Below are 26,399 nucleotides of genomic sequence, written 5' to 3'. Positions count from 1 at the left end.
GGAGATGATGTAGGCGATCTTGACCCTTTCAGTAGGGAAGTTACTGGGTTGCAGCTCGAAATGAATCTCACACTGATTGAGAAAGCCTCGACAGGTCTTGGGGTTCCCATCATACTTGGTGGGGACAGATAGATGAAGGCGAGGTGCAGCAGCCATTACAGGAGGATGAACGGGACTTGGAAGTTCTCTGACAGGCTCAGGGCCACTGAGAGTGGTCTGTAACTTATCCAGCCGGAAAGACAGATCTTGCAGGCAATGAATCACTTGGCTCTGCGCAGCCTCTTGCTGATCCAAGCGAACAGCCAGTTGCTGTACAGGGCTGGGTGGAGAAGCTTGGTTTGCGGCTGGATCCATTTGGCTAGTGCTTACTGTCACACCAGGGGACTCAGTCGACAAGACTGAGACCTCTGGTGGGGACCTGGACCGGTACCTGAACCGGGGAGGTTGGAGAGGACCCCTGCGCATGAACTGCGCGACAGTGCACCCAGAGCCAATAAGTAGTCAGAGGTAAAAGTACAACCAGATTTATTATGCAGAAGGTTGTAATGATACAGGCAGTAAAGTATGCAGGAGTAATGACAGTTCATGCAGATTGCAATACTTTACAGGTATGATGAATGAAGTATCGATGGTGGAACATCGGATGGATATCGGATATGGAGACTGTGGGTCCGGAATGACGGACGGAAGATAGGAGCTTGACTGTGGGTCCGGAATGACGGACGGAAGCTTGACTGTGGGTCCGGAGTATCGGACTATCGATGGTGGAACATCGGAGACGGATGATGCTGGAGCATCGGAGGACCAGAGTCCTGGAGCTAGGCTGGATCGCTGGGCTGACGAGGCAGGCTCACAGGTGATGGAATAACCTGGACTTCAACAGGAGATGGAATAACCTGGAATACACTGCAGCATGGAAGACAACACCAGCAGAGAGAGACACTTGCACGGAGACAAGGACAGCTGACCATATACAGGAGACAACTGAAGCACTAGCATTGATCTGAGAGCTCCCAGCATACTTATACCCACTGGGTGGCCAGGATTGGCCGGGCAGGTATGACTGGGAGATCAGATCACACAGGATTGGACGGGAATGACATGTGACTGGGAAAACATGGCAGCCCCCATGTCAGGCTATGGCGGGAAAGTATGTTTGTGCACACCATGCTGGATACTGGGAGCAATGGCGGCGGACAGGTGGATAGCCGTGCATTGAGTACTGTCACTGGGGACAAGGAGAGCGGTGCACCGCGCAGCCGCGGACTCAGCAGCGCTGAGCAGACTGGAGGATGGCAGCGGTGATGGCGCACGGCAGACAGGACGCCGGCAGGGGTGACGTCTGGACCGCAAGCTGAACCTGCGGAGGCACTTAGCCGGTAAGAAAGTCTGTCTGAGAGCTCGGATCGTGACAGCTGGCTGTTTATCACTCTCCATTTTATCACTTTTGAAGCTTAGAGAATCTGGCCCCTTGTGAGGAGCGTAGAGGTTGGGTTAGAAGATATTTTGAGATAAGAGAAGAGATGTATGTTGGTGTAGTTTGGTTTATGGCTTTGTGTATAAGTAAAATGATTTTGTATTGAATAAGGTAGAATACAGGAAACCAATGTAGTGACTGACACAGGAGATTTGCAGACGATGAACGTCTGGCCAAGGAGATTAGCCTTGCAGCTGCATTCATGATGGACTGTAGTGGTGAGAGCCTGTATTGGGGAAGGCCAATAAGGAGACTATTGCAATAATCAATGCGTGCGATGATGAGAGCATGGGTTAGAGTTTTTGCAGTGTTTTGTGTAAGGTAAGGGCGAATTTTGAATATGTTTTTTAGCTGCATGTGGCATGATTTTGAGACAGATTGAATGTGGGGAACAAAGGAAAGTTCAGAGTCAAGGATAATACCTAGGCAGCGAGCTTGAGAGGTAGGAGTGATTGTCATATTCTCAACAGCAATGGAGATATCAGGTTGGTAACTACTATTTATTGGCGGAAATATAATTAATTCTGTTTTTGAAATATTAAGTTTGAGGTGGTGATAAAGATAAGGAGACTTCGCAAGGGATGCACTGCTGGAAAAATCTTGTAGGCCGACATAAGAGGAGGTGACCAAAATAGAATTAGGAGGCAATTGGAGAAGAAGCTGAGGGGGCAGGAGTGAGTATGAACAGTATATATAGGTGAGTGTGGAGTGATTTAGGGTTTTGTATGTAAGGGTGATATATTTATACTTGATTCCGTAGGTGAATGGCAGCCAGTGAAGGAGATGCAGATGTTGGAGAGTATGAGAACAAACTTAGATGGACAGCAGAGTTAAGAAAAAATGCAGTGGGTAATAGTGACATAGAGGGAGGCCAAAAAGAAGATGGTTACAATAATTGTGGAAGATAGATTGGCAACCAGATTTAGTATTAGGAAGGATACATTGTATAAATCCTGTACGCTGAATGTAAATGTTTTCCATGCAAAAAAAAATAGACACAGATACAAAGACATTTAATACAGGCAACAATGTATTGTGGTGTTGATATTCTGTGTGGATGCTGACCATTTAGTCCAGATAATTCTGAACAATGAACATTAGGATTATTGTACATGAAACGTGGCACAACTTCAGCATCTGGCATTCTAAAGAGTATTACTTGTGATCTGCAGAATTGCTCCCAGGACGGGACATGCTATTGTAGCTTCAGGCCTTGGAGGTGGTGACATCTATGTACAATGGCCAGGCCATAACTATAGTAATGTGATCTTTGCAACAGCAAAAAGTGTTGGTTGGGGAGGTGCTGGCTAGGTGCTGTGTAAAGGCCGCCATTCACTAGGAGCGATATGGCCAGTTACAGATCCATGGGGCTGCCATGAATATGTATTGCAGATTGTAGCCCTTGCTGGGATTGCATACAATACATTGTATACCAAAAGGACTGCATACAATGTATCATATGTTATCTTGCTGCCCAGCACCTGCCTGGTGAGTTGGCAGGGTATGTATTGCATGTTGTACCTCAACCTAGTGGATGGGGCCTTAAAGATGCTGGCCGTAGTCTACAGGGGCCAGCACTTTCTAGTGTGATTTGTATCCGGTAACCTTGGTGTGAGATCCCAGCAACTGGGTTACTAATGTCACGTGGAGTCTTCTCCTTACCTCCTTTTAGCCTGATATACCTTACTCCATGGGCTGGTTGTATACATGTACAATAGTCCCAGGGTCAGGAACTATAGCAGTGACTTTGACAGAGTAGCTTGCTACAGGTTCTTGACTAGATGCAGACTGTGTTCACATCACCAGACAACTATGGATGATTATGGAACATGCAGTACCCACCGTCCAGATCTCAGCACATTTATTACTTTTAGCTTTACTGAGGCAACCTGTAAAAAATGGAGGTTTAGGCAAGCAGGGATACTGTATATCAGCATTTATAACAATTCTTGTCCAATGTTGATCGATTCTATACATATGACCCTCGGATCACTTAAATTTGGGTATTTTAGATTTCCACTCTCATACTTTGAATATAATACAGCTCACTGAATGATTTGGGTTTGTTCCAGAGATGCAGCATCATTTCTGCCACAGGAGGCATCTGAAGAAAAAATATGTCTCCTGCCAGTGTCGTAGTGCTGCGTTCGAAGAAGTCATCACCATCTTGATCATTTGTAGCAATGGTTGGAACCTTTCGTCATCTACATAAGCCTAAATTTACTCAGAATGACCACAAGAATGCCAGCTCCACCATGTAAATCATGCTATGCTACAGATAGGGAGCAATGCAAGTGACAATGCAGGACCCATTCTGCACCTGTTAAATGCCCAGTCCAAACATTATCGGAGTAGAAGGCAAATCATTGGGTCTGCATATTACTCTGAATCTGACCCCATACCCAATATTTGTAAATTCCTTACAGTGTTTCCCGATTTCCCGATTTCAGATTTTCTTTAATGTGTGCAATTTCTTTGAATACAGCCTCTCCTGATTTTTTATTCTAGTATTTGGATCCCAGAACTGGTGCCCTTTGCTTTCACTGCAATAACCATGCATGAGACACAAAAGTGACTTTAAATCTAGCTTACAGTATGTCTTCTATCTTTGTCTTCCAAAGACTCATATACAGTATTCTTGGCAATTGGTTATCTTCCTGACCATGTATTTAATGCAATTGTGGGAGCACAATTCTTCAAATAGAATGCTGTTGGCACTGCTTCGGTCTAAAATTGCTTCTTTGCGCCTGCGTCTTTTCATCATACATCTGCTGGTTCTCTCCACTGGTATATACTATAATTTTTACCTTTACTTACATCATTTTGTTCTGGCATGTACACAATGGTCAATTGATTCCATGCTTCTTTAGAAATATTTTTTACATCATTTTTTACTGTACTTACATTATTAGGCCTCAAGGCTTTTATTCTAAGGGGGGGTATTTAATTGGTGCAGAATTTTTTGCCTAGGTGAAATATCTGCACTTTTCGATTCTGTCTACTCAGTTAAAGTAGCAATTTTTCACAAAGGCAAATATTCAGCACGGTCGAAAAACACGTGGATCATGAGTATTTTGCTGATCCACATGTTTTTGACCATGCTGAATTTTGTGCCTGGATTTTTGCGCCTTGGATGCAATTGTGGGCATTTTTGCCTGATTATTAGTTGGTTTTTGCCGATGCCATTTCGACCAACAAAAAGTAAAACTGCATTGGCAAAAACAGGACTTAAAAATTCATGTGAAATCCCCAATAAGTGTTATAAGGTACAGCATTTGCATCCACTTATTAAGTTGACTTGACTATCAGATCACCTACATGCATAGTGTACGTTCCAACTCTGGGGCTGCCTCAGTGCTGTTTGCTGTTTTTGAAAATGTGCAACTACTTTGTTTTCCTGTTATACAAACCACAGACAAGGGTGACCTAATCTTCTGTTTATTGCTCCATAGAATGAGTCATGCGTCATTATTGCATAACATTGCTGTTTGTCAAGCAGAGAAGGATTTAGAGCTCATGGGGCCCTAAGCAAGATACCCTTTCCCCCTGTGTGCACATATACACAGCTGTGCACACAGGGGGAAAGTCATTCACCGTTGAATGATTTTCCCCAGCTTGCAGTGCTGAGTGAGCCAGAACTCACTCGGCACTGTAATGGCTGTGGGGAGAAGGAGGCAGCTGATGATGTTAGCAGCCCTCCCTCCAAACGGCCGGGGAATACCTGTGCTTTAGGGGGATGGCAAGAAAACGCTGACGGCACTCCCCCAAAAACCCCCAGGGTGTCTGCCACCCTGAAAAAAGCTAACAAACACTATCCTTCAATGCTGGCTATTGGTGAATGGCTCGCGCATGCTCAGTCATTCAGTTATTGCTTGGGCTGGGAATTTACACCCTGTGAGAATGAACCTGAATAGGGCCCATGGTTTTTTCCATTTTGACAACAAATTTTCCCTGCGATCAAACCTGATTTAGGTCCAATGTACCAACAATGTTTTTTGTGGCTGTGACACTCAAAGCTGACTAATATTTGCTGTTGCACTTCCTATTCTGCATAACATTTGCATTCTTTATTTTACATTCAGATGTTTTGTGACCTATTTTACAACATTTTATACACTTGTTCTATAATCTTCTCAATTTTAGGGGTTTACTGAGGTCATCCCACAGGTAATCCAACAGCAGGATTGGTTGTGGACGGCCATGATCAGGCCTAAAAATATGACCAGAGAAACCAATAAATTTACTAAGCTGCCAAGTTCTCAGGATTCATATTTTAGGATGTCGAAGGCATTGGTATTTGGACAAATTTCCCAACAGCCAAATACTGACGTGTCTAAAGCATCGAACGTATCAGTCAGTTCTGGGTAAAATTTAGAAAATATATATATATTTTTAAATGGCGTGGGGTCCCCCATGAGTATAACCACCCTGGGCTCTTTGAGCTGGTGCTGGTTCCAGAAATACAGGGGCAAAAATTATTAGGGTTCCCCTGTATTTCAGAAACCAGCACCAGGCTCTTTCACCGGTCCTAGTTACAAAAGTACAGGGTGCCCTGTATTTTTATAACGAGCACCTCGCTCCAACAACCAGCGGTGTAATGCCACAGCCAGGAGAAACTTTTTACACAAGTCGAAAGCCCAAAGCATTACATACTTGGCTGTTCACTTGAAGCCTAGGGTTAACCTGGCACCCTGGACGGTGGGTGCCAGGTTGATGTTGAAAGTGTAAAATAAATATTAAATAATTAAGTATTGGGTTATGTTGTGGATCTATCATTTCCAGCAAGCATCCCCCACATACACGGTCTTGGAGAACCACAAGTCCCATCATGCTGGGCATTAATGGGCCCGCTGGTACTTGTAGTCCCACAACAGAACCAATACCCAAATAAATACACATACATTGAATAAAGTATAATTGTATTCCTCACACCACCCATACATACTTCCTTATCTTGACCACGGAGGTTCAGTCCACTTCTCCAGTAAAAATCCAATGAGTACCTGTGAAAAAAAAATTATACTCACCAGCTCTGGTGTAGATCGCATCCTCTTCATTCCATAAACAGCGAACTGAGTAGCTGCTTGTTTAGACAAGCAGCTCCTCCTCAGTTATGAGGGAATTCCCAGTGACCTCATTCATCAGAACTTACCTTAACCTATCAGGCTCCAGTCTTAACCAGCAATTCAGGCTGACCACAAAGTCAATTCTTTGTGGTTGACACCAATTGACTTTGCGGTCATCCTGAATTGCCAATTACCACCATGACATCTATGTTAAGACTTTAACATAGGCATCCATGGTGGGAGCCAGCCATATATAGGCACATGTTAAATTCTTAACATGCGTGTCTATTGAGGAATGCACAGTCCATTAGGTGCGGAATACCCCTGGAGCCCGCTGAGGGAAGTCTGAGTAACTAACGTTACTGAGATTTCCCTCAGTATCGGGGAGGTGTTGCTTGTGTAAACAAGCAGCTCCTCGGTCCGCTGGTTAATTTTTTGCAATTTTTTATTTTTGACCCCCTGACGCAATCTACACTGGAGCTGGTGAGTCTAATTTTTTTTTTCACTGGTACTCAATGGATATTTACTGGACAAGTGGACCGAACCTCAGTGCTTAAGATAGATAAGTATGTATGGATGGTGTGTAGTATAATATTATACTTTATTTGGTGTATTTATCTATTTATTTGGGTATGCCCTGTATGCTTGGACTTGTGGTTCTCCAAGCCCCTGCATGCAAGGAGGCTTGCTGTGAATTATAGTTCCCACCCAAAAAAACAATACTTTATTTATTTTACACTTTCAACAGTCCCAGCAGCGCCTGGGATGTTGAAAGGCAGTGCAGTGGGCAGCAGGGCAGCCAGGAGCCCTCACAATTGCAATGTGACGTGATGACATTACGCCATGCACCAGCTGGAGGATGAGGAGCTGGAGCCACTGGTGTCACAAGGGAGGGAGTGAGGAGCAGATTGATGCAGCCTGCCAGTGCTTAGGATCATCATCCAGATCAGCATTTTGCCGTCCAAGCCTGCCTGTGGAACAGATAAATAAAATAATTACATTGTAATACATCAGGGAGAGGGGGGCCCTGCCTAAATTGTCAGCCCTGGGCCCCACGATTTGTGATGGCAGCCCTGTACACTGTGCAGGGCAGAGAGGAGGGGACTGGCTGGAGGAGAATGCACATGGACCTCCTCCTATTTTAAAATAGCCCTGACTTAAATTGTACTAAAACAGCAACAACTACAGTCCGGGCCGGCGATAACATTAAGCAACTTTAGGCAGCTGCTTACGGGCGCCAGCCATTGGAGGCGCTGTGCACTGATGATGCATGGCTTCTCTATTATTCCTAAACTTAGCTACACCTTCAGTGATGAGGAGCAGGGAGTGGATGATGAGCTGCAGCAGCCCAAGTGCTATTAGCCGGTACTGTACCCAGATCACTTGTGTTCACAAAAGCTGGCTCCTCTCCCTGCAATCCCCCCTCCTCTGCTGCCAGATCTGCTCAGCCGAGATCACCCTATGTCACACTGTCTACCCTCTCCCCCACGCCATGATCACACGCAGTAATGGCATCGGAGATTCGGAATCCCCCCACCCCGACATGAAAGGACTACTGGAGGTAGAAGGAGTGGAGGAGGCTGCCTGGAAGTGGGAGCATGGCACTGGTATTAGATTACATTACATGCCCTGGCCGGGCTAAGTCCGTGCCATCTTTTCTTCTCTTGTGACTGTCTTGCCTCACCAGTCCCCTGGCTTACATGGATAAAAGTTGATGATGGCTGCCAGGGGGAAGGGAAGGGGGGGGGGGGGGGGGGGGGGCTGAGAGTATAGGCGGGGGGAGGGGGGGGAGAAGGAGAAGGCTGCTAGAACATAGCAAAGGAGGGGGACTGACAAGCACACAGATAAGAGGGGTAGGCTGAAGGGGGTTTTGCAACTCCAGCAAAGCCTGCAGGATCTGACAAATCCTTAATGCAGTACTTGCGATCTCTGGCTCCAATCAGATGCGCATGGGAACACGCATCAGATTGGAATTGGAGACAAAACACATACAATTTACCTCTTTTCATCAGATTTCTCAGCCTGATCCATTGAAATCCAGTCAAAGAGGCCCAAATCGTATAAGTGTATGGGCAGCTTTAGTATTACGGTAAAATCGCTAAAATACTGTCAATATTGTAGTTTGGTCACAGAAATGCAATGCTCTCTGTATTAATGTTATTGTTTTCACATTATTTTATAGGCACCAGTACTGGCTCCAGTATATAAAATTTCACTACAAAAAGTACTGAAACTGAGTCTCTACATCTGAGCAGTGTAGTATGATTTTATATTTCTTGATCTCCCTGGTATACCCCCTTTGTACTGCATCTGCATAATTTAATGGTATCTTCCATTTGCTATGCATTAACATATCTCACTTTGGGACATAAAGACATATGGCAAAACACATCAAATTGAAATAAAAGTTACTGAAGAAAATAATCTAGCCACTGTAGGGACTATGCAGCTGCATTTCCTCTCCTGAGTTACGGACCTTAAATTAAATTTAAATAGCTCCTGGGTCAAAAGTATAGTACAGCTTACTTTTTCTTAAGTCTGTATGTTGTGGTTCAATGGGATTGATAATGGTCAACTGTGAAAGGTGGGATCTTTGGCCAATCTGTCAGAGTTTCAGCTCTATTAGAATTGAGAACTTTGGATCATATGTAGTTGCCAATCCTTTAATCTTCTGCAGATCACAAACACATAATAAAGTGTTGGAATCATGGTTGAAGAAATCACTTAAAGAGGTCAACAAGTTACATAGCCACTAATGCGTCACTTAAAGTAATAGAATATAAAAATGCAACATTTTCTTCCTCTTCATACAATGCTCCAATATGTAATAATTACAGAAATATCATATTCTAACAATAAAACATAACTGAGATATGTGTCTGACATGTACAGGTTATGGGGCTGATTCTGGTTGACTTGGTAAACTGTGAACATCGCAGCTTACCTACTGCCAGAGAGCCCGCTCTGCTGAAGAAAACCCCCCCCCCCCCCCACCGACACCGTTTCCCCTTGCAACCCTGCAAAGAGATGTGCACCGAACACGCATTCCCTCGCATGTGTCCTCTGCAGTAGAAGTCATTCAATGGTCGCTGACCATCAAATTATTTCTTCTGGGCTCGCAAATAAAAGTCAGTGGAAACTTATATTTGCATGTGCCGGGACGAAGACAGGGCGGACGACTGGCGTCCTATGATGACGTCCGTCCACCCCCAGCAGGCATCGGCTCACCCGCGTTCCCATGGGAATGCCCAGCATTTTCATGGACACTGCATTTTTATTTACACTTTCCACAGTAGATTATTCCATCAATACAGTCATGTGCAGCATCAGTAACATCTAGTATTTTACTGGGTATGTGGTCATTTGGTAGACAGTGTCTAGGTCCACAGTCATTAGGTTGACCACTATTGGTTGAAAGACATGAAAAAAAGGTTGATGTGCATTAGGCTGATATGGTTAAAAGGTTGACACAAGCAAAATGTTGACATGAAAAAGGTTGACATGAGTCTTTCATGTTTTTTTTCTTTGAAAAAAGGATTTGTTCATACTTTACCATTCCAGAAGACATGGGGCAGTATTCAATGCTCTGGATTCACCGGTTTTTTTTTGGCGAATTGGGCTGTTTTCACTCTCTGCGGTGAATCTTTTCACTGAAAATCCGATTCACCCTATTCAACGATCGCTGTTCGCCAAAAGCGAACAGTAGATGCTGGTCAGTTCTCCGTCTCATGCTCGCTGCAATTCACTGGTGTATTTCAATGGGGTTTTGACTCTAATTCGCCGAGAGTGTATTTAATGCTAGAATGAGAACTTTCACCATGATTTTCGCCAGGATTCACCGTTTTGCATTACCCATCTTTTTTAGGTGAACTGGAATGTGTTCTTTTAAAATAAAGGTTTTCTTTTTCTTTTCTTTTTTTTGGTGTCAAAAAAACATTAATTTTATAATTTGAGGGGTCTTGCTATTTGTATTCATGTACTTGCAGCACATGAATATATATTACATTTTTTTTTACATGACGTCAGCAGTCTCATTAATAGTCACTGCAGTCACTGGGTTCCGCTCATTACATATGCATGAGAGGGACCAGCGCAACGCTCCCTCCAACTCCCCGCCTGCCCTGTCTCCTTGTGGAGGCAGCTTCTTAAAATTTGCTTTCAGGGGCAGCGAGCCCCTGATGCGTTGAATAGGGGGAGAGGGAGGGCTGGCAGTGAATCCTCCAGCCCAGTGAATGTGCAGCGAATCCTAAACAGGATTCGTTGCACATAGTGAAAATTTTCATTGAGTACTGGCCATGGAGGGGGAATATAATAGTGGTGACGCGGTACACTTATTCATTGTTCTTGTCGACCTACATTGAAATAGACACAAAAAAACCTTGAAAACTCTTTTCGACCTATTTCATGTCGAAGTTTTGCATGTGTCAACCTGTTCACCATATCTACCTAATGCATGTCAACATTTCTCATGTGTCGACCTACTAGCTATTGACCAATAGTGGCTGACCTAAATCTTGTCGACATGCATTAGGTAGATATGGTGAAAAGGTTGACACATGCAAAACGTCGACATGAAATAGGTAAAAGCATGTATACTTTCTATTTTGTTTAACAATCATTTTGCATTTATAAATATACACGGATCACTACTTTTTTGAGTTGTCGTCATTTTTATATATATGAAATAAATATGATGTTGCAGTTTTTATCAATCCTTTGGCATAGCCATAGACTCAAACTTTTAGCAATATATAAAAAATTTAAACTATTCCAAATGAAAATATGTTATGAAAATATTGTAACTAATATTGGAGATTAAATAAGAATCACACTAATGTACCAGTAGTCAGAAATGGTGTACAAATCAGAACTAGTGGAATGTAGCAAATAGATCAAGTCAGTTGCAGACACCTGTAGCAATATACATTGTTTCTTTTCTTCATTTTTATTTTGGGAAGACATCCAGAAAATGTCAACAATCTAGTTTCAGATTATGGCATATGAGTGAATATGTTGTAGAGAAAAGTCTTGATATAGTGGATTTGATTTAAGAATGACTCGATTGTATCTATTCCATCAACGCTTTACTCGGTAAATTAGAATGGAGGAAATGAAAATATTATTCTACGCAATGGCAGAAAATGACCTTTTTTCTTTTTTTTTTTTTAAGAAAAAAATAAAGATTCAGATCGTAAAAATAAAATACCCATTTCCTTGCCCGCTTCATCTTTAATTACTAAAAATGTGAACAATTACCAATGGATTGACCTCTTAACTCGCAATTTGGAAAGGCTTAACATTACCATAAATTATATGTATGTTTCCAATCATTTAGCTCATTAAACCTGTTTTTCAGTAAGCAATTGGTTGCGTTGGTTCTCTTCCTATTCAACTAAGGAATTTGGTTGCATTGCACAAAATAAAGGCTTAATAGCTTAATTTTAAGCACTTGGGCGGTAAGACATGGAGTAAAATGTTTAGAATCCTATGAATTGTATATGGAGTTCATTACCAATGACGTTTTAGAGCAGAAACCACAAAGTATTATTATATTTAAAATAAGATATTTCCACCGACAAATTGCTTGGAACATATGGAACATTCCTTTTTATTTTACAAGTTCTATTTTTTTCAGTTCCTTACTCACAACCCTTAGGGGCCAATAATTGGAGGATTTTATCTCCGGCTCACAAATTCTGAATTAAGAAATGCCAATCTCTCTTTTATCTTTAGTTGCTTCGGAAGGTGATAGAGGTAAAGGAAATGAAAGATAAATGAGGAATGAGAGATAGACAGATGTGCAGAGAGTTTTTGTAAGATTTATGCTATGGTGTTATTGGTGCCTTTTATGCCTGGCCTAGTGGAGAAATGTTGACCATATATGGAGCTTAAAAAGACGGGTAAAAAAAAATAAAAAATTAATAAGATGAATGTTTTTCATTAAAAACTAAAGCATCATTTTGAAAAATGTTCTACTGATGCTAGGTATTGGAAAAAGGATCTTTGATTAGTCACCCAGCTCCATCACTTCATCTCATAGTTATAGTAATGACGGCTCATTGCTCATGCCCTTGTCAATGTTTGGACGAGAAAACCAAACGCGCACATAATGTTAAATGCAATCCAGATTTCAACAAATCTGTTTATCCAGAATCCTACAAATATATAAACAGATGTCTCTAGGGTCCAACAACAAAACATTTTAAGGAAAGTATCACTTTTCACAACATAAAATGCATAGTTAAAATGCTATTAAAAAAAACAAATATTGAGAACAGGAACTACACACCTTATATAAACTGGAATAAACGTGTCCAGCCGCTATGCAATCAACCATCATACTCAGATGTAATGGGCATAAACCTGCATTCTTCCATTGGACCTTATTGTATAGAATATTGCTGGCATTGAAAAAAGAAAATGTGCAGCTGTAAAATATAATACAAAAAACATTTCTCTTAAATTACATTTGAAAAAAATGGGAAATCATTTAATGCTGAACTACATATAATAAATGAGATGGTATAGGGTAGCATAAGAAACATGGAACATGCACTCTTTCTGTGTCATTTCTGAGAGATTTTAGTATTCAGTTCTGTCCAGTGCTCTAAGTGAGAATTTAAGGTGGCCATACACGCTGTGATAGTGGGCATCGCATCGCACAGCACAAAAAGTATGTGCTGCACATACTTTTTGTACTGCTTCCGGACCGCATCGCATCGCACGCACATTGCATGCAAAAAGCATGCTGTGCGATGCAATCTAGCCCATAACGCATGCGATTCTCACAGCGTGTATGGGCACCTTTAAAAGTAAGGGTATAGATATTGAAATGAAATACCCATTGCTCTTTTCTTAAACATCTCTTTTATTCTATCATTGGGTTCGTTCAACTCTCTCTTATGTCTTCTGTGTGTCCCTTCTGCTTTTTAATACCTTAATCCTTTGTCTGTCCCTCTTCTCTTGTGCCCATAACTTCATCATAGGTAATCCTCTTACTCCACATGATCTGCTTTCTGTCTAATAAAGTGCATATATCTCTCCTTTCTGTCTAATCAAGTGCATTTATCTCACCTTTCCTTACCCACAGCACCTCTCAATCCCTACTATCCTTCCAGACCCTGCTTCTATCAATGCCTGCTTTCCTTTCTCATCTCCTTAACTCTCACTCCCTTGGTTGGAACCACATTCCCCACATTGACACCATTTGCCTAATGCATGGCAATAATTCACATAGAGGGGGAATAACTGGTTGAGAGGCACAGAATGTGGTGCAGAGCACACTATATTTGAAGCTGTGGCTTGTGATTCTGCAGTAGTAGGGAACACTCTACTACAGTATAATCAGCAGGCAGGGGTGGATTGGGAACTAAAAAGGGCCCTGGAAAAATTTCTAGAAGGGGCCTCATGTGGGCGGCACCAAATCAAATGTATGCAGAGCCAACACCAAAATAGGTGGCATTAATACATCACTACACACGTGTGGAATCCATTGGTTTCAATTAGCTTGGCAGTCTAGTAGATGTCAGAACTTTACACTGCTGTCACAAACCTCTACATTTCACATCCATCATACTCCACCACCCCCCAGTGACAGATTAAGGTCCGCACGGGCCTGGAGCTGAAATTTATGATGGGCCTATTAGTCATTGCCACAGAGGGTATGACCAGCATATGCAGCCATTCTTGGGCCGGCAACAGAAATATTGGGGCTCCATAACCTAATAGTTTACTAATAGTTTATGTTTTATGCTAGAACATAAACTGGAAGTGCCCTGTGTCCATTACTGGAGTGGTGCCTCGTACCTAACAAATCCACTACTGTACTCTACATGGGTGCATATGGGTAAAAATAGGCTCATAACCAAAATGTGCCCCTTTCAGAAACATGTCTAAATTAATAATTTAGTAAAACCTTTGGCTACATTAATGACACAACTAGTTCATTATAGGGATGTTGTTGGATCAATTTAGTTAATTCCCCCTTTCCTTCCTCAAATTCAGTTCAATTTGTTTGGGAGAAACACACTTACTCCATAGCCTCTCACAGTGGGCAGGCTTAAAGAGAGGAAAAGGAACCGCGACAGGAGACTCACAGATGCAGGAATATAGGTCTCCAGACAAATATTGCAAATGTTACAAGAAAAAGACCCTGAATGTGTTTGTAGATTTTGCTGAAGACTTGTATGTATTCATTGGAGGTTACATTTCTACCACACAATCATTTAGTATCAAATTCCTCATGTGTCATTTAATCAGGTTTTAATACACCTGGGATTTATTAATATGGTGTGAGCCAAAGACTACAAGTTTTTAGACAAGTTTTAACATGAATTTAATAAAGAAACACAATCTGAGTTTTCAGTGCGATTCCCCACATGTGTACTGGCAGTATACGGCATATGCTGCGCTATATACACTGTAAATAAATATACATATGTATATATATTTAAACTGTATTAAACCTACTGTACATTGTGGAGGTTTTGCAGGCTGTTTATGCAGTACACCATGCAATACTATATGGAGGTGATTCTGGTTGACTCACAGTTTTGTGAACGGCTGCCCCCCCCCCCCCTCGCTCGCCGATTTCACCCATAGGCATGCGAATGAATATTTAGCATAAACATACATTTGCAGCCATGCCTGTGGGGTCACAATCAGTCGATTTTCCGCCGACTTATATTTGCGAGCATTTCCCCAAAAACAGGATGGCGGCTGATGTCATGTGATGTCAGCTGCCCGCCCCCAGCACCCCATGTCAAGGCCGAATTACCATGGGAATGGCAGCGTTTTCATGGTAATCCCCATGAAACGCTGGGCGTTCCCATGGGCATGACCCATGCCCTCCGCCCCCCCCCTGCTCCGTGCAAACGTGCCACAACTATACAAGGTAGCAAACGGAGCCTGCACATGCACATAAATGCTTGGGGAGTGATCAGATTAGAATGACCTCCTCCAGTGTGAAAATGGTAAAATGTTCTTGTCAAGTATTTCCTATATAGAAGATTAGTAACATCTTTTTCTTTTCAGTTCAGTGCGTTCTGTTGTTCCAAGGCCCAGCTAATCTCCTCAGCAATACTGAATGCAATTTAAAGTGTTATTATGTATTTTCTTTGCATTTGGTCTGTTTATCGTAGTCCATAAATCTAAAACAGCTTGTACAAGTTGATTGCACTGGAACAAGAACCAGGAAAGCTGAATATTTCACATTCTCCTTCACCCAAAGACAAAATGAGCTACATCTGATAGTGTCCAAAGTTAACGTGTCTATTTCCAAAATTGTGCTAAAGCAGCAAAAATCTTTCCATTAAATCCGTTACCTAACTTGAGGTGAGGTTGCTCACATTTCATTTTTTTGTTGGCAGAGCTGATAATAGGCTAGTTCTAAATAGATATATCATTCATTACTGAATGATGATAAAACTTTAATGAAAACCAATGAACCATAAAATACAATAAATGTGTGTAATGCAGAATGTAAGTGCCTGGTCCCGCAGAACTACATGAAGTAAGGTCTTAAAAACACCTAATAGAATACATGTGCAGTCAGACACTTTTCTAACTCAGATGAAAAGTAATATAAGAAGCAGAGATATGTGTATACCCCATGGTTTGCTTTTCCATAAACCACCCTAAAGTTTTTTGGTTTTGGATCTGGATTTTTTGTTGCTTAAAATCTAAACTCTAAACTCATATAATTTGGTGTATTTGTTCCTATAGTATTATTAACCACAATAACATACATTTTCAGTCATTTCTAGTTCTGACCACCACAAAGATCACAATATTGTTCATCCATATCAGCCATAGGCTGGCCGGCTAAGCTAAGCAACAGAGCAGTGACACAAACACATGGCAGTAAGGAACCCCATAGAAACTTTGTTTTGATTAATCAAAGCCTAGATCATTGGCCCGAGGACAGTAAAAGGTAATGGATGTGGCATATGTAGTGAAAGTCAGATAAAGTATTGATTAATTGATCAATTTATTGATTAGTTGATTTGTTACTTGTTTCCTAGCACGGCGCCAGCCATAAAAATTGTATCCATTGGGACCCCCGATAATTGCGTCGATCGCATCGCATGCAACCAAATCGCATGCGATGCGATCGACGCGACCGACTTCTTCTTTTTCTTCTTCTTATTATTGTGTTTATTACATTTTATTTATAAAGCATCACAAGTGGTTTGCAGCACCATACATATGGCACACATTAGAACGGATTCAGTATTGAATCCCGGCGGTCGGGATCCCGGCGTTCAGAATCCCGACGCCGGAATCCCGACAGCCGAAATGCCGACAAGGGGGGGACGTGGATCGCCCCCCATTGCGGGCTCGCTGCGCTCGCCACGCAGCGGGCCCGGTGCCTCGCTACGCTCGGCACACTAATTTATTCTCCCTCCAGGGGTGTCGTGGACACCCCAGGAGGGAGAATGTGTCGGCATTTCGGCGGTCGGGATTCCGGCGTCGGGATTCTGAACGCCGGGATCCCGACCGCCGGGATTTTAACTGCATCCCATTAGAACAATACAGGGTACAGAGAACAGGTAACAATTAGTCAGTACAATTCTTAACACACAATACAGCTGAGATGTAATAAAGCAAAGGAGATGCCTGCATGTTACCAGGGGCAGGTTGTTGTTGTTAGAGATGATTGAACACAAGTGAGAAGAAATGCGGGTATAGATGACATAGATGGTAGCTGAGTAAAAGTGCTGTAATTGAGGTGTGAGAGAAGAGGGATGTGAGAACAGGAGGGAAGAGGGCCCTGCTCCAAGGAGCTTGCAGTCTAGAGGTAGGGGTAGACATACAGGAGACACGAAGTGCAGGCAATAAGTTCTTAAGGCAGCAAGTTAGTATGGGAGGGATGGCCAGGACATGAGGCTGCATGTAGAGAGAGTGGCCTTGGTACTAGATACAGAAGGGTAAGCTTTGATTAACCAATGGGTTTTCAGTGTGCATTTGAAGCATTGCAAGGTCAGGGAGAGTCTAAAAAGGAGAAGGAGCTCATTCCAGTGAACTGGGGTAGCTTGGGCATGGGATGCAGTGACCATGGTAGAGGAAAAGCAACAGTCATTGGCTGACTGGTGAGGGTAGGAGGGAGTGTGAAGGGAAATGAGGTTGCAGATGTAGGGAGAAATGGAGTTAGAGAGGTCCTTGTATGTAGGGCGAGGAGCTAGAAGAGGACTATGTAGGGGAATGGGAGCCAGTGCAGATTTTCTTGAGGGTGCTTGGAAGAAGTGGCGAGGAAGATAAGTCTAGCTGCAGAGTTGAGGACAAACTGAAGGGGAGCGAACTTGTAGTGAAGAAGGCCAGTGAGGAGACTGTTACAGTAGTAGAGCCATGAGATGACCAGTGAGTGAATAATACGTTTAGTCACATTCTGGGAAAGAATGGCCTGATACAAGCAATTTTGCGGAGCTGGACCCAACATGATTGAACCAGGGATTGGATGTTGGGCGCAAATGAGAAGTGGTAGTCAATAGTGGCAAGCAGAGGCGTAACTAGGACCCTGTGGGCCCCATAGCAAAATCCTGTTATGGCCCCTACTGTCATTGTCACTACAATGCCCCTTAAGGATACAGAAGAGTGATAAAGAGGGTGTCGGGGAGAGACTGTTTTCTGGAAAAAAGGGAATGAAATAAAGGAGGGAGAGAGACAGAGGAGTTAGAGGGAAAGGCATATAAAGAAGATAGATGGAATTATAGATACTGCAGATGGTGTCAGAGAGAGAGTTGGAGGAGCAACAGAGAGAATGGGTGTGTGCATTAGTGAAAGGCAGTGTATAGAAGGGAGCAAGAGAGAGAATGTCAGGGAGAAAGACAGGTAGAGATTGTGTGTCATTAAGAGTGATAGAGAGTGAGTGTCAAGGAGAGGGAGAGAAAGAGAGTGTCAGAGTGCAAGGGAGAGAGAGTGTGTTTGAGGGAAAGAGAGGAGGGGAATGAGGGAGGGAGAGTGAGCAGGAGAGACACTAACAGGACAGGTAGAATTGACATAGAATTATACTGACGAACTGACTGGGGAAGGGCATTGACAAACAGAGCGCCATATGGGTGCATAGATTAATTGGGCGGACAGACCGAGCATAGATAGACGTAAGGAGAAGGAGCATAGATGGGCAATACATGTATCCATGTATCCAGCAGATTAGGAACTTAAAGTGGCCTGGGACAAAAAAAACTCTGAAAATGGCCTCATGTACAGTAAGTGGGACCAAATAAACTGTAGGAGTGGCCCTAAGTACAGGTGGGATTGTTTTTAAGCACACATGTATTGTACTTACGTATAGGTGGGAGAAATAGGGGGACACACAGGAGGGGGCAGATTGTCTCCAGCAAGGGTGAGGGTTCGCAGACACACACAAAGATGGGAGCAGGGGGGGCAGGCTGTCACCTTCAGGTGGGGAGATCGCAGGCACACACAGGAGAGCACAGGGAGGGGGCAGGCAGTCACTTGGTGGGAGGGGTTATCAGACACATGTAGAAGGAAGCAAGCAAAGAGGCAGGCCTGACACTTGTCTGGGGGAGGGGGGTCACAGGCAGCCCAGTGGTGAGGATGAGGGAAAGTAGCAGCACTCGCCCCCACCCCCATTCTTTTACCTGTCTGGGTGTGGGAGCCATTCTGTCAACCTTGCACCGGGAGGAGTTGTGCCAACAATCCCTGTCCATCCTCCTCTATGCTGACTGCTGGGGAGGAGAACTGCCTGACTGACTTCTCCGCGCATCCTGCTACATTACAGGATGATGGAACCACTGGGCACCCACTGGTAACACAATCTCAGAAAAGTAAGCTGCAGCGCCCTCTATAGTGGTGCTGTACGCAGCCAGCGACCTGGCCCTACCCCGCTTCCCTCTCTTTCAGGAAGGGCCTGTTACTGCCGGACGGACCGTAACGTAGTGCAGCATCGTGGCGCACCACCTCCTTAAAAAATGAAAGGAAAAACATTCAGAAGGGTGCAGGGGATTGTCTGCTAGGATCTCGGCCCCCACCAGCATCTGGGCCCCATAGCAATTGCATCCCCTGCACCCTCTATAGTTACGCCACTGGTGGCAAGCATAAGAGTTGGGGAATGAGGGAGATAATGGTGTTGTCAACAGTGATGGAGATATTGGTGGGGGGGGGTGAAGACTCTGGTTGGAGAAGAGAGGATGAGTTTGGTTTTGTCCATGATGAGCTTCAGAGAGCACTCAGACATCCAGGACATCCAGGAGGATATGACAGAGAGGCAGTTGGATACCTGGGAGAGGTCAGAGGGGGAGAGGTCAGGATATGAGAAGTATAGTTGCAGGTCATTGTCATAGAGTTGCTATTGAAGGCCTAATGAGCTTATGAGTGAACCTAGGAAGAGATTGCAGGGAAAACAGAAGGGGACGCGCCATAAGGGAGGATGGAAGGATGTGTGACGGAGCCATAGGCAGACTCTTAGAATGACTGATTTGTGAAGTAAGATGTGAACCAGACCAGAAAAGTGCTAAATAGGCCAGTAGTCCTCTTGACAGGTGTGGTGGAGAAGGAGAGGATGATCCACAGTGTTAAAAAAAAAAAAAACAGAAAGATCCAGTAGGATAAGTAGTGAGAAGTGATTCCTGGACTTGACCAGGACAGTTTCACAAGAGTGCAATGGGCGAAAGCCATACTGAAGAGGATCAAGAATGGAGTTGTCAGAGGGGTAGCTAGTGAGGAGGCTGTATACATGCTAGTAGTTTTTAGGCTAATGGGAGAAGAGATATGGACGGTAGCTAGAGGGTGAGGAAGAGTCAAGGCTGGGTTTTTATACAGATTTGTTTGCTTATATCTTTGCCTGCGATGCAATCACATGCCTGGGCTTAATGCCATCACACAGTATATGATAGCTGGACCATGCATATTCATGCACCAAAAAAGTCATTCAGCATTTCACAATACCGACATATCTCTAGCGCTGGAGCACACTGGGGGGCAGCGGACGGGACACGTGAGCATCTCACGCAAGAGCATGTCCCATTACCGATAATGCCATTCTGAGGGCAGCGCAGGCCAACAAATGCGCGCTAGGAGCTGCTCTAATGAGAGCAGCTCCATCTGTAGGCTAACTAGTGATCATGTGACCATTGTGCTGCACACCACTCTCCCTACTAGAGACCATAAGATGGTTGTAACTCTGGATGTTGTTATCTATTAGGTATTTGTCCAAACCTTTTTTAAATGTATCAATTGTGTCTTCCTCCTCTGGCAGAGAGTTCCAACCCTTTACTGCCTTGACCGTAAAAAGCCCCTTCCTTCAGAGGGTATGAAATCTCCTTTCCTCCAAGGGAATGCCCACAAGTCTTGTTCACCACACTCTATGTAAAAAGGGTGCCTGATAGATCCTTATATTGCCCCCTGGTGGTATAAAGTATATTAGAACAGTATGCAGATACTAAACAGAAGTTAATAAAAATTACAAAACATTTAGTAAAATCCAAATACTTAAATTCATATAATAAAACATGTATTTATTGCCAGTAAGTAATGCCCCTTTCCCACTGCAGGTCTTAAACGGTAAATTGCCGTTTTTGTCCCCTTTCGAAACGTTTAAGGCTGCAGTGGGAAAGCGCCAGAGTTAATTTACCGGTTAAAGTTAACCAGTATCTCAACCCGTTTCCAAAGCAGAGTCCTAAACTTTTCAGATTTTCAGTATTTTATGCAGTGAGAATGGCTCTGAAACGGTATTTAAGATTCCACACTAGTCTCCCCCCTCCCCTGGTACCTGTCCAAATACTGGTTCTTTAAATGGCTTGGCCGTGGGAAAGCAGCATAAGGCGTACATTTATTAAGATGGCAACAAAAACAAAAAGTGAGCGCTAAACTAACCCTAAGTGTGTGGTGTTCCAGCTGCTGGCTGGGTGGGATTACCAATCCCAGTAGACAGAATAGGCCAATACATAATTATATAACTATATACTTATTAAATGTTATCATTATTTTTATGTATATTTACTGTATTTAAATAATATTATAAATGTTATTGATCATATTACATTTTACTGGCGAACATTATTTGTATTAATAACTGGTTGTTTCAAACGCTATCTTCACCTGTTCCTATTTATTAAGATGAGGGTTGCCATAGCAACCAATCAGATTTTATGGGGAAACATCCAATCTTGGGGAAACATCCAATCTTTAATAGAGCTCCCATCATAGTAAATTGAAACCATAATAGTCTGGCCTAAATGGCATAAAAAGTCCAGAGACAGCGGCGTAACTATAGCACCGCAGCCCCCGCCACCGCGGGGGGGGGGGGGGGGGGCGCGCTGTGCACGTGGGGGCGCGGGGGCTGCGGTGCTATAGTTACATCCCCCAATCCCCCGCAGACTTACCTATCTCGCTGGTCCCGGCGGCTCCGTTCTTCTTCTGAGGACCACCACAAAATGGCCGCCCCCATATAGCACACAGTTCTCTGAAACTGTCTGCTGTATGGGGGCGGCCATTTTGTGGTGGTCCTCAGCAGAAGAAGAACGGAGCCGCCGGGACCAGGGCGATAGGTAAGGCTGCAGGGGATTGGGGGGGGGTTTGCATGGGCGGCGGGGGATTGGGGGTGCTTGGCGTGGCGGTGGCGGGGGGGCGCCCAAAGCTTAGTTACGCCACTGTCCAGAGACCTATTACTCCTGCCTAATTGGCTTTCAAGGTCCTGCTTATATTTAAAAAAAATTGTAGCCACATATGTTAGTGGGTGCTCTGTGTAGTATTACACTCTATGCAGTATTATCCTCTGTCTAGCATCATCCTCTGATGCAGTACTAAATAGTATTGAAGGTATAAAACATGTTATCTGGCTTTTTGAAAACATGTGCTCTAGTATAGGTACTTAAGGCTGATTGAGGGTGTTCTCACAGCTATATTATCCTTTTGTAATCTATTTCAGTCCTTACCTACTTTTTTGAGGGCAAGGTCCCCACCATTGATTATCTGATTTTGTAGGTAGTGATATGCAAGTTGTGGTGTTCATAAGCCCCCAGAGCTGTTGCATTTCTTCTGGCTGTTTGGAACACAGCCTCAAATGTATGATGGGGGCTTCTAGTTTTTTCATCTTCCAAACTCCGTTTCCTTGGACATCAACAGCCAGGTGTTTTTGGATCTCTGTCCAGGCATGACAATGGTCCCTTTTAGATTATGGTCAAGGGGGAGGCATCCCCATGAAAACGCTGGGTGTTCCCCTTACAGATAGCAACACCGATATAGACACTTGCAGAGGCGTAACCATAGCAAACGTTTTTAAAGGCCCCCGATTTAGCAACTGATGGTGTTAAATGTGTGTAAAACATTACTTAAACAGTAAAGATGGGCCCCCTTGAGCTCTGGGCCCCATAGCAGCTGCACCCCTTGCACCTATGGTAGTTACACCCTTGCTTGCAGCACTTCTTCTTCATTCAAGGTGGAAAAGCACTTCTCTTCCATATCGAGCATTCATACATCTACCCCAGAGTTCCATATCATTGTGATATTTTTAATATTTCTGCATAAACATTATGTTTTAAACATAATAGGGTCTTGTGCCCCTCCCACAGAGCATAGGTGCCGATTTATGTTTTGCTGGTGGGTGCTCATGCCAAAAATATAGGGGAGTGGCTTCATGGGAAAGGGGCGTGGCCACAAAATAATACTGATTTATATTACGCAGCACAGTTATCTCCAATATTCAAATTATGGCAACAGTGCCAAATACATAAATGCCCCCACAGTACCTGTTCAGTGATGAGGGAGGGGGAGTGCAGTGGGACACGGGTGGGTGGGCAGCTGCTGAGCGGGTGGGTGCTCATCAATATCCGTGGGTGCTCGGGCCCTCAAGCACCCACAGACTCGGCACCTATGCCACAGAGTATATTCCTTTCTATCATTCATATCTATCATATCAGCTTTAAAGCAACAGATTATATGAATGTGCAGATATCCTAACCATAGTATATAATCTTCAACTCTGTTATTTGCAGTGCTTGGGTTTCTTCACCCTTTTTTCCCCTTACCTTCATATTTATTACTATTATGTTGTTCTATCATCTAATCAAATACACTACGAATTTGAAGTGTAAATGATTGCCGCTTTAAAAAAAACCTGGATATTTCTTACCAAATCTCTCACTTTCTGATTCTCTCATCCTATTAAATTTCACCCAGAGTGCGATGTATATAAATAAGGAGAAATACGTTGTTGTGTAATGTGAAAAAGGAGCAGTACAGTGTGATGTAATGTGAATATGGAGCAATACAGTGTTGTGTAATGTGAATAAGGAGCAATACATTGTGATATAATGAGAATAAGGAGCAATAATGTGGGACATAATGTAAATAAAGGGCAATATTGTGTGATGGAATGTGAATAAGGAGAAATGGGTCAGGGGTAGAACAAGCGACAGTGCAAGGGGCACCAACCAACATCTTGCCAGGGCATCAAATTAGTTAGAGCCAGCTCTGAGTGGAATCCCTGAATATAGAGAAGAAGTGGACAAGTAGAAATAAGAAAGGTAGGGAACAAATGCATCATTGCAAAACATGACAGCAACACAGCTGCACACCCCAACGTATTCCTTGAGTACCACCCACAATATCTTGCATACCACAATGTTCCATAAGTTGCCAACCTCTGTTATATATTATCAGATGCTAGTTACAGAGACTTCATAAGAAATGTAAGAAGCATAAATCCTAAATCACATTAAATGAAATATTTGACATACTGTATGAATGAACTACAAAAATATTTTATTGTACATAGACATGAGTAAAATAGCTACGTGTAAGCCAAGCATCAGACTAGAGAATCACATTTTTTTCTCCATAAATATTTACAATATATTATATGTTGAAGAGTAAAGACAGATACAGTATTATGCTTTTACCCAAAACTTTACAGTTAGCTAACAGACATGGAAAAATTACCTGTAGCTGGTGTATAAAAACTTTGTCATGCAAATATTTAAACCAGTTGCGTGCAAGAAATGTGTATAGGAAACTTTCCCACTCTGCCTAGTTTTTGCAGACCCAGAGATACAGTGATTTAGCAGTCATACACTAAAATTTTAGATTTAGATTAAAATGGAAAAACAATCTTTAATGTGTTATACAGTATCTTAGCACAGCAGACTTGAGTGATATCTGCAATGAATCTAACCTGACATTTAGTGGGTGTGGTAGCAAATACCTATAGAACTTTACTAAACTGAACTATGGCCCCAAGGCAGGATAAAACCACGGGTCAGCACCATTTTTCATTGTTTAATAACTTTGAGAGAATAAATAAACCGCTTTAGTTGAAATTTTATATTTGTTTGATATATAATAAAACAAACAACTATGTACTATTTTCCATACTGTGGTCATTACACAGCAAGTGCAATGACCCACCAGTCATTGGCAAGTGTTATTAATTTAAATGCAAAATAGAAATATGGACTGCCCTGTATTGAGATTTGTAAAAATCTATTTATTATACAATAAAATAATTACAATATTACAAATATAAACCGGCCGGTAAACAACATAAAAATCAATACTAAAATGCAATGAAAAGACTTTTCACTTTTTGATAGTCCTATTTTATAACTATAATCAACTTTGTAAGCAAGCGGTAAGGAAAAAGAGATGGGGGGGGGGGGGGAATTGGATAAGATAAATTTAAACCCACTTAGTCCACTTCAATCACTTCCAATTAACTTTAGTCATTGATTGATATCTTGATATTTCATTTTCGTTCTATTTATTTAAAAAAGGAAGAGGAAAGATTATCTTATTTCCAACAGTAGAGAAAGATATACAAATTTCTTATGAGGGGAGAGAGGGGATTTGAAAGAAGGGGGTTCTTTTGTAATTCCCTAGTTAGCTGGGGGGCATCAGTCGACACATCCATTTGTCAACATCCCATAAATTACAGTTTCCTTTTTTACGACCCATATTTTCCTTCTATATCAAAGAAGGGGGGGTGAGCTTAAAGAGAGGCACAGACAAAATCTCTCTTTTGGATGATTATGAAATTTAATTATATTCCATTAAGCTCTATTGAATCATTAAGACCCTTTGGCACCAAAGTGTGTAGTCTATATATCCAATATGCCTCTCTTTTACATAAGTTCCCAAAACGGTCACCGCCCCTGTTTGCTAATTTTATTTGTTCTATTGCTTTGATATTGCTTTGAAATTCTTTCTAAACTCTGATTCTGACATTTTGCTATATGACTTGACAATGCATGTGTTCTGATGCCGCCCAGTATATTCCATCTATGTTCCATGTATCTTGTGTGTAAACATCTTGTAGTGCAGCCTACATACTGAAGTCCACAACCACACTCTATTAAATATAGCACAAATGGCGAGTTACAGTTCAGAAATCCCTTTATCTTGAATTCCTCCTTTGACACAAATGAAACAAAGTTTACTGGGGTTTTTTTAAGGGGTGGTAGCCAATTTTTACTTTCACCTTTAATTTGTTTTCTGTTTCTGATCTACTGTTTGGTTATTAATTTAATTAATTGATGACGAATGATTATTCATTTTATTCAATGACAATTTTATTTCTTTGTCATTTGGTTTAGTTTACTTGTCTTAATATCTTCTGTAGTAAAATATTATTTTATTTTATTACTATTTACTAATTTCTTCATTCTGCATTCAGACCATTCACTTTAACGTCGTCCACACCTACTGTATGACATTAAAGGACTGGCCTAGGCTTTGTTTATTGTCATTCAGAAAAAATACTGTATTGTAATGAAAATTTGCAAGTATTTAATTCAAACAGCAATAGGCGGATTCAGGGGGGTGTTGCATTTACCGACACTCAACCCCTCACATAGGAGCATGAAATCAGTTTTGATAGTCAAAATGATTGTGGCATCTTA

This window comes from Crinia signifera, chromosome 1, assembly GCF_055691185.1.
Source record: "Crinia signifera chromosome 1, ASM5569118v1, whole genome shotgun sequence".
Classification (NCBI taxonomy): Eukaryota; Metazoa; Chordata; class Amphibia; order Anura; family Myobatrachidae; genus Crinia; species Crinia signifera.
The sequence above is the reverse complement of the archived record's forward strand: the minus strand, read 5'-3'. Positions refer to the sequence as shown.